Below are 10,357 nucleotides of genomic sequence, written 5' to 3' on the forward strand. Positions count from 1 at the left end.
GAAAAAAAAAAAGAAAAAAAAAGAAATTAAAAAAAACAAAACAAAATACAAAAAAAGTTTAATTGATGCTCTTTTCTTTCTTCTTTTTTTAAAATCAGTGTCATTAGTCTCTATCTGAACTTCAAATCCCCCCCTCTCCTCTTCACCCCAAAGCCATCCTGTTTGCAAATAAACACATTTAAGCAAAACATAGATATGCATTGACCACAGCAGAAAAGGTTTCAGTATGTATCTGGACCTGTGATTAGTCATTGCATTGCTCTTAAGTCATATAAAGTTATAATACATAATATATAATATTATTATATATATAATATATAAGGATATGTTCGTAAATGTTTAATACCTGGTTCTCCAAAAAAACCCAAAAAAGTATATAAGACACACTTTTAAGTTTAATCTGAATTATTAACATTTTCTCCATCAGTATCTTAAGTCTTCACATTCAATACAATAACAATTCTGTGGTAGAAATGCTCATACTGACAGTTTAATAATGGAGAATCAGTTGAGTTAGTTCAACTTGGCACACCCCTGGTTGTAGTCATAGTATAAATTTTTCTCCTAGTCCTACATTAGTTCATACAAGTTTTCTCAGATTTCTCTGATTTCACTTGTTCATTTCTTACAGTGCAATTATATTTCATTATATTCATCTTTCATAAATCAACTATTCTCAAACTGAATAAACACTTCTGTAATTTCCATTTCTTTGCTACAACAAACAGTGTGGCTGTGAATATTTTTGTATGCATGGATCCTTTCCCTCTTTCTTTGATCTCTTTTGGGTATATACCTACTGGTGGTGTCCTTGGATAAAAGGATTTGTAATTGAGTAACTTTTGGGGCAGAGTTCACATTGCTTTCCAGAATGGCAAGACTACTTCACACCTTCTCAGTAGTACATTCCACATTTCCTTTAGCAGTTGTCATTTTCTCCTTTTTGTCGTCTTTATAATCTGATAGGTATGATATGAAACTGCAGAGTTATTTTAATTTGCATTTTCATTTTTATTAGTGACTTGGAGCATTTTTTCACATGGTTGTTGCTATTTTCTATTTCTTTTTTTGAGAACTACCTGTTTATATCCTTTCACCATTTGCTGATCGGGTAATTGTTCTTGTTCTTATATATTTGAATCAATTCTGTATATAGCTTAGATATCAGATCCATGTCAGAGAAGTTTTGGTACAAAGTAACACTTTCCCATCAAATTTTAACTTCCTTAATTTTGTTTGTGTCAAAACTTTTCAATTTTGTGCAACCAAAATTGCATATTTTATCTGCTGTTAATCTTTCTAACCCATTATATTTGGTCAAAACCTCTTCTCCTATCTATAGTTGTGAAAGATATCTCCTTCCCTGTTCCCAGATAATCTTTCTTGTGGGTCTCTGTAGATGCATATAGGGCATGCAAATATATCTTGGATGAAGTCTTCATAGTAGTGTCCTCTCTGAACTACTTCTGTCAACTTGGCATTTTTTGATTTTCAGGTTGTATCCTTGGAGGGTAGGGGGTGACTACTCTGATTCTAAGTGTAGTCTGTATGCCTAGGCTTCTAAAACTATGGCTCACAAGACCCTAGCAATGGATGTCCCATTAGCAATTAACCAGTAGACACAATGAGCTAAAAGTAAAGTCATAGTAAGAACAGTAGCAAAGAGGCAGCTAGGTGGCACAATGGATCAAAAGGACCTGAGTTCAAATGCAGCTTCAGACACTTGACACTTATTAGCTGTGAGACCCTGGGCAAGTCACTTAATGCCAAATGCTACTCCAAAAAAACCAAAACAAAACCAACCCCCCCAAAAACCCCAGTATCAACAAAAGATTTCTCCTCAAAAACCTAGGGCGTGCCCTCCCACAAATACACATGCCTTCATGGGAAGAATGGGTACAAACAGAATACAATAGTAGTAAGCCCTGGGCTTAGGGAACACATGTGACTAAGGGTACCGACTCCTCTGATATTTCAGGGTCTTAATATTCTTTTAGCATTTTCCCACTGTTACTTCTTGGGTGCCTCGTTTCCCCCTCAGATGGGTCTGCTCCTCCCTGTGGTTCTTTGGGGCAATTCTTGACTGCTAGGGCTAGCTCTCTTGAGCCAATAACCAACTCCTTTCTTGACTGCCAAAGATCCTGATCCTTGAAGTTTCTTCCTTGCTGACTTTCTCTGTCTTCATCTATCTGGAGATTGTGGTTCTCCTTAACTGTGGCTCAGATTCTCTTGAATTGATGAGCAGCTCTGGGGGCAGCTAGGTGGCACAGTGGATAGAGCACCAGTTCTGGAGTCAGGAGGACCTGAGTTCAAATCCAGCCTCAGACATATGATACTAGCTGTGTGACGCTGGGCAAGTCACTTAACCCCGATTGCCTCGACAAAAACAAAAGAACAACAAATTGATGAGTAGATCCACAGGTAACTTTCATGTCAGTTGGAGAAAAGAGGGTACCTTCTTCTCCTACTTCCTTTAAGGGTAGGCAGGGGAGTCACACTCCATGAAGCTGTTCTTGACCTGATTCCTTGAACTTTCAAACTGACTAACTCCAGGAATCAGTTATTTAAAGGCCTTTAGTATATGGCGAATTTTGACCCATCCAAAGTCAAGTTTCCTTTCAGTTCATTCAATGAATTTGTTCTCACTTCAAGGGATCATTGGGTGTGCCCACATTTTTACAATTAATTTGTCACCAACAACTTGGTAACATATTAATAGCCAAAGAGGCCACAAGTATTCGTTAAATACTTACGATGTGCTAGGTTTTGTGTGAAGCATGGGGAACATAAAGACAAAAACAGCTTCTGCTCTCAAGTTTTACAAGGGGAAACAACATGTAAGCAACTAGATAAGTTGTTGCTGCTTTGATACATATACAGTATGTACCAGTAATATGGAGGGGAAGGCCCTAGCAATGTAGGGGACTGCTAAAGGTCTCCTACAGATGAGGATTTAAGCTAAATCTTGAAGGGAAACTAAGAAGTATAGCAGAAAGGGCAGAGCATTTGATGCATGGAGGGGAATGAAGCATTAGATGATTTCTTGTACCAGGCCAGTGAAACTAGATCATCAAGTGTGTGGAGGGGAGTAAGCATAAGACTGGGAGGATATGAAGGTACCAGGTCATGAATGTCTTTTATTGCCAAACAGGAATTTATATTTGATCCTGAAGGAAATAGGGAGGCACTGGAATTTATTGAGCAAGGGAGTGTCATGCTTAGACCTATACTTTAGGAAAATCACTTTGTCAGCTGAGTGGAAGATAGATTAGAGTGGGAAAGACATATAGCCTACAGACCAGTTAGATTATTGTAATAGACCAAGTGACAGGTGATAAGGACCTGAACTAGGTTTGTGGCTGTGTGAATAGAGAGAAAGGGATGTATAGGAGAAATATTATGAAAGTGGAAATGACAAATGAATTGAGTGAGAGTAAAAAGATAAGCATAACACTGAAGTTGTGAGCCTGAGTTACTTGAAGGAGGGTGGTGCCTTGACAGCAGTAGGGAAATTTGGAAGGAAGGAGGTATTCTGGGAAAGGCCTGACTCAGGCCAGTCCCCTGCTAGTTTAAGTTCAACAATAGAATTAAATGAGACACTTTATAAGCCATTCAACAGTCAACAGAAGGAGTTGGCCATATCAAGGGAAAGTTATTCAACAAGGATATGTAATGAGTTCACTGTGAATTGATTTAGCTGAGCCAAGTTCATCTGCGCCTGAGTTGTCCATCTTGGTCTACCAACCAAGTGACTGAGAGGCTAGAGTTCTTCATGCTTGCTTTGTAATCAGGTAACCAGGAACTCATGTCAACAGCCTTTGCCTTCAGTCCCCTGAGCCAGTCAAATCTTAAGGACAGTTTCACTATCTTTTAAGGAAAAACAAGCTTAATTTACATGAGGGCTAGGGAGGTTAGGATGTTGATCCCCATGTAAGCAGATTCAGGGAGAAAGATAATTCCTGTTTTTCATGTGATGAGCTTGAGATGCTGATGGGGCATCCAGTTGGTGATGCATGTCTATAGCTCCTGGTTTACCTGGATAGAGGTGATAATTGAACCCATGAAAGCTGATGAGATCACCCAGTGAGAAATTCCATAATCTGTTTCTAACCTACCCATTCAGCAGTATTTGACACTAGTCCACAACAGGCAACTTTTATCTAGTAAAGCTGGCAATCTTTGAAGTTGCCTCAAAGAATGGAAGAACCTAGTCCATATAAACTCAGAATATAAGTTATTATGTCTTATGACAAGTTACATCTTATACTTACACAGACCCCAAATCACTCTTTCTTTGACTCATGCTTCCGCTGGCAGTTTACACTGGGAAAATTTGCAAATGTAGCATATGTCTAGGTCTCCACATCAGTGGGCAACAAGGTTTCCCCATATCCAATACAATCACTCAAGAAAATAATGAATTTATTGGGTGTTGGACTGCCTTTATTCACTTTATAGAAAGTGAAAAACATATAAAAAAGACTCACAATAGCACATAAACAATGAATATACCTATCCTCTCTTTTCAGTGAGTCCTACTTTCCATCAGAGTCCTAAAGACCTTTATGTATGGGCCAACCTGTGATTGGGGATTGATGAGTCCTCTTTCAATGAATAGAGACTCATTTAGTCTTATGGTACTACTATAACAGCGTGGGTACACCTAGAAGGGAAACACACTTGCGGCTGTAACCTTCTTTCACATAAGACCCGCAACTGTCTCAATAATTCAATGTTTGTGGATTGCAAAGTTTAAGTCTCATGCTCTTTCACATCATGACTTTAGTCTCCTGCTGTTGCTCCTCACAGCAATGAGGACCTTTCATAGAATCTTCTCTGTCATCAAGAAGTGCACTGCTTACAAAATTCTCCTCTCAGTAAAAGGCTGGTTCTGCAAACCCTTGTACTTGGGAAACCTCAAGTCAGCACTAGCCAAAAAATTTTCCTTTTTTTGGATAGAAGCCTGGATTCTAGGATCATGCTGCCTTAGCTAATCCCTTTCCTCTAGCCAAAAAGTCATATTCCAGGATTCTTTGACTTGGAGCAGAAGCAAATGGGAGAAGGAGACATGCTCTCACCCACCAGCGTGAGAGGAGGATTTCTAGGTAATGTTGAGTTCCTGATCTCAGCCTTAAAATAGCATAACCCTCTCAAATACATGGCAGCCATGGAGAAGGGAACCACATGGCCAAGCGTTGAAAGCTCTTGAGGATTGCTTGCAAGAGCAGGCCAAAGATTGCTGTGGTAAGAGATTGGTCATTGCTGGAGAGGGTAGTCAGCCCTGTTGAGAACAAGAGCTTACCAACCAATGCTTCATTGAGGTTGGAATGAGGCAAAAGTTTCTTTCCCTTCCCTAGCCCCTTTGCCTTCCATTGCTGTGTACACTATCCTTAAAGTATAAGAAGGCTTAGTCTGAGGGGAAATAGCAGTTTTTCATCTTAGCTATTCTCTTTGGAAGAATGCCCTTCTGTTCCAGATGATTGTTTGCTGCAAAGAGTATGGAGATAAAATTTTGTATCCTTTTAACCCTGTAATCATGTACTTTTTAAACCTGTCTTAGTAATGTAATGAGGAAAACTGGCTAATAAGGGCCCAGACCTTAGAGCATGCACAGATATTCTCTGTCTCCTTTCAGTCCAACAGTATGGACGCTTCTGGTAATGAGCAGCTAAATGGCTTTGGAGCCTGTAGAACTAATGAATCAACATGTTCTGAGTTGGAACTGAGTGTCCGTACAGGGGGGAGAAAAGACCTCACCTCCTTGACACTTCTTCCCCATCCTCGTATCATATCTTTCCTTGGCAGCTTTAAGTAGCAGGACTGACTTGAGCTGTCGGTAAGGGAAAGTCAACTGGGTGTCCATGGCACCTCTTTTCTTTTGTATTTATTCTTTCCTGATATTAGGCAAATAAACATTCTCAAGTGAATTTGTCCAGGCAACAACCTTGTGAATTTTGGAAATCCAGAGGTCCAGTTGATAACAAGAGTTGGTACAAGAGTTCACTGGACATAGTATCAGTAGGCACAAGAGTTGGGAGGCTACTAAGTAGCACCTTGAGGTGAATAAGCCCAGGTATTTATCTTGTGGGCATTATGACATCTGGAGAGATTGCAGAGTCATAGCTAAGTAGTTGAGCCCAGCAGCAGCCTAGCATAGCACGTCACAGTTAGGTGACATCTACCATTTCCCTCTCCCCTGGTACTTGAAGTAGCAGAAGTAGCCTGGCCCAGCAGTGGATAAACCACCCCACAGAGAGCTAAGTGATAGAGCTTTGGGTCTGGAGTCAGGAAGACCTGAGTTCAAATCTAGCCATAGACACTTACTAGTTGTGTGATCCTGGACAGATCATTTAACCTCTACCTCAGTTTCCTCATTTGTAAAATGGGAATAATAATAATAGTGTCTACCTATCACTTAGCACAATGCCTGGCACGTAGTAGGCACTATGTAAATGTTAGCTTGTTGTTGTTGTTGTTGTTATTATACCTAAAGGAACTTCATGAAGACTACTCAAAGGCAAAAAAGAAATTCCAGGGCCAGAAGCAGTTGAGTAAAACCTTGGCCCCACATGTTGTCTACATATGTATCTCACTACCATTGTACTTTAAGTTTGGACCTGTTCTTCCTAGGGACTTTGTGTGGGCAAGAGAAAAGTGTTTTTCCTGTTTGGGAGGAATGTTTTGTACCAATTTTGTTTGCTGTCCCTTCTCATTAAATCCCTTTGCTAAAGAATGAACTGAATCTACTGAATGTTAAGGAAAAGCATTCTGGTGGAAGCTCATGAACTACTTTTAGGAGGACAGACATCCACAAGGTTATCCATAGAACCCTGAGAGTGTAACAGCTGCCTCTCTGGGAATGGCAGCTTCCTAGTGCGGGTGTGGATGGAAGAGTGAGCCCAGGGGAGACTCTTATAGTAAAGTTGGTTTTAATTATATTTTACGCCACACAAATACTTATTGTATTGAAAACTTGAATCTACTTTTTATGCTTGGCCTACACTAGCAGCAGATCCTGGGGAATCTCCCTCTGGCTGAGTGGGATTAAGTATGGGCCTTTCCCATAAACCAGCCCTTAGTGTTGAGAAAACTTCACCTACTACATTATGAGAATCTCTGGAAGAAAAGTAGAAAAGGAGTGAGCTGATATGTCATTTCTCTTTTATAAGCCAGTACAAAGGGGTGGCTGCTCTTATCTACCCTCCCAACTAATTCATCTTTGGAGGCCTATCAATGAAAGCCATTTTTGAGTACGTGACTAGAAACATGTCTCCACCTTCTGAAGGGAGATAAACTCTAAAAGTCCCTGTGAGCATGTTAAGTTGGTTAGGAAACTGTTGATTAGCCCCTTGTACTTATAAATTACATTATGAATTTAACTATTTTTGTGAAATCCTTTGGTATTTTCATTAGTATTGCTTCAGCTTTGGTATTCACACCTCATCAGTAGTCTCAGTTGTCTCTGTCCCTCTGATTAGAAGACTGGAAAGTGGAGCAAAAAAATTTCCCACAGCCTGCTGAAGTCTCAGATGCACAGCCAATTCTTCATTTCCCACCAGATGCACTGCTTGGTTTCTACACCACCATGATCATGCCCCCATGCTGAGTACCCTTTACTCTCCCCACCCTGTTTTCATCTTTCTTTTGTGTGTTGTCTTGTCCTATTTGATTGTAAATTCTTGGAGGGCAGGAACTATCTTTATTCGCATCCCCTGTGTTTAGTACAGTGCCTGACATATAGTAGGCACTTAATAAATATGAATTGTATTGCATTGCATTAAACATGTAAATTGGGAAGTATTATAATTTTTGTTACATTGATTGAACCCAGTCATGAAAATGGAATCTTTCCAATTATTTAGTTTCTTTTATATCAGTCATTATGATTTTTATAGTTATCTAAATACAGACAATGTATATTTCTAGGTAGAGTAATTCCTGAGTGTTTTATAGTTTCTTATTGTTCATTGTAAATGGGATTTTGTTCATTCAGACAACAAACATTTATTAAAAGCTTATCATGTGCGAAGGTACTATACTAAGTGCTGGAGATACAAAGAAAGACAAAAATAGAACCTGCCCTAAAAGAGCTCATATTCTAATGGGAAAGACAATAAATAAATAAATAGGTTTATATAAAATACATACATAGTCTATGGAAAGTGGGGGGGTAGATTGGGAGGAAATAGCCATTGTAAAGGCAGCAAGATGGATGATGAAGTTTTCTGTTTGAGGAACAGTAAGTAGGTCAATATGGCTGGATGTGCATGGAGTAGGAGTGAAATGTAGGGTAGAGAAAGGTCAGGCTGTGAAGAGATTTAAATGCCAAAAAGAATGTGATGTCTGATCCTGTAGGTAACTTCATTTTTTAAATGATTGGTCTTTATTACTAGCGTATAAAAATGTACATGACTTTTGAGGGTGAGAAGATTTTTTAAATTAAAAAATAATTATGGAAACACAAATATGAGTTACTATTGTAGGGAGCTTGACTTCTGGCCAGACCAAAACTGATAGTTTACTGAAGAACCGGAATTTTTTAAGGAAATATTTGTAAAGTTTGAGGGAGTTACAAAGAAGGATATCACAAAATCCATTCACTTAAGGAGTTTATATTCTAGTTGGGGGAACAAAACATAAACACATAAAAATTAAGTAACAATGCAAGAGCTAAAGGCTAAAGACTACTAGAAGTATATGATATATGATGAAACCCCAAAGAAGTGATACAGACAATAAATAATACTGCAGAGTCTAGAAAGGTAACTGTGAGTTGGAGGGGTGTAGAAATGATTCACAGACTTGATTTGGACTTTAAAGAGGCCTGGTTAATTCTCTGTGCTTATGTTCTTATCCCTTAATAGGCCAGAATTTCTAAATTTGTGCATTTCTCTAAGATTTCTTCCAGATGTAGCAACCTGTTAGTCTATAAATCCTTTAGTCCAACCCCTGGTACCAAATGGAATAAAAAGCAAAGGTACTGTTTTGACATGTTTTATTATTTTTTAAAAAATTACTTTATTTACATATCAAAAGTGGGTAAAAGGGTTATATAGTTATATACAAACTGCTTCAAGAAATTTGGATCAACATTTTGGTATCACATTGTGGGTGCTATATGTAGCTCTCACCATCCAGTGCATAATGAAAAATTAGTAGGAAGGATAATGGAGGATCCTTTACTTAATGGAGCTTGCTGTGGAACTCATACATAATGAGGTGATTAAGCTTCTACTATGTAATGTCCATATTCTATCCCATGTAATTAGGAAGTATGCAATTAAAAAAATACTTATTTCTCCTCACTTGACCTCTATGACATACCTCCGGGAGACTATGAAATGGATTTCCAGACAGGACCTAACCACCTTTTTGTAATAGGTGTTGGGTTGGCATGTGTAAGGGCCTGACCTGTACACTCCTCTGAGTCAAACTATAAATGAAAGCATCTGAAGGCTTTTCTAACCTGGCTTGAAATGAGAAATTACATGTGTTTATGTGGCCACAAGGTGGCACTGCAGGCCTCATTACACAGTAGGAAGTAGAGTTTTGTTTTTTTTTTTTCCTAATGAGTTCAGTAAATTATGCCAGGGCTATGGAGCCTCATTGATATTCTCTCCTACACAGAAGCAGAACAAGTGCAAAATAACAATAACAATATATGAATATATTAAATCTCCCTTGACATCTCTCTCTGTCACAGACAGACAGACAGACGCGCACACACACACACACACACACACACACACACACGGTTTAAGTAAACATAGAATATTCACACATGCTATGCTAATGCTTCTCCTGTTCCCAGCAAATAAAATTGGAGAAGATCTACTCATATTTATCTGGCTCTTCTTCCTCTCCTCCCCCAAAACAAAAGGGGTAAGAGGAGCAAAAGATTGACTTCTCTGAGTAAGCACATTGCTTAGGGTCCAAAATAATCTTTGCATCCTGTTTTCTAGGGAAGGTACTGTGCCAAAGTGAGTCCTGTTGCCATCTAGGGAGTTCTTTTGCCCATCCTTAGAAGTCCTCTTTTTGAAGGGGATGATGGTCAATATCCAGTTAGAACAGGATTAAAGGATGTTCTTTCTACTGACCTCCTTTGGTCTGGTGCCAGCCTCTTCAGCAGTGGCAGACAGTACAAGAATGAAGGCAACATGACTGGGAAGCAGATAGCTTCTACCAAGCACACTAAAGCTCCCAGCAGTGTTGTTTTTTACCTTCTCAGGGTCTTAGTGGAAACCATGGGGGCAGAGGGTTGACCAAACAGAAGCAGGTGTCTGAGTGATCCTGCAAGTCTTAACAATCTGGCTTGGGGCCCTCTTGAAAATCGCTTCAGTGTCTGCCCCCCCCCCCC

At 39.2% G+C, this 10,357-nt stretch overlaps 1 long non-coding RNA gene across 2 annotated transcripts in view; it reads left to right on the forward strand.

Annotated features, from left to right (window-relative positions):
* Positions 1-10,357, forward strand: part of LOC114031176 — a 79,395-nt gene that overhangs the window by 35,678 nt on the left and 33,360 nt on the right. The gene's annotated exons all lie outside the window — the stretch shown is intronic.

This window comes from Vombatus ursinus, unplaced genomic scaffold, assembly GCF_900497805.2.
Source record: "Vombatus ursinus unplaced genomic scaffold, bare-nosed wombat genome assembly UNPS02015096.1, whole genome shotgun sequence".
Classification (NCBI taxonomy): domain Eukaryota; kingdom Metazoa; phylum Chordata; class Mammalia; order Diprotodontia; family Vombatidae; genus Vombatus; species Vombatus ursinus.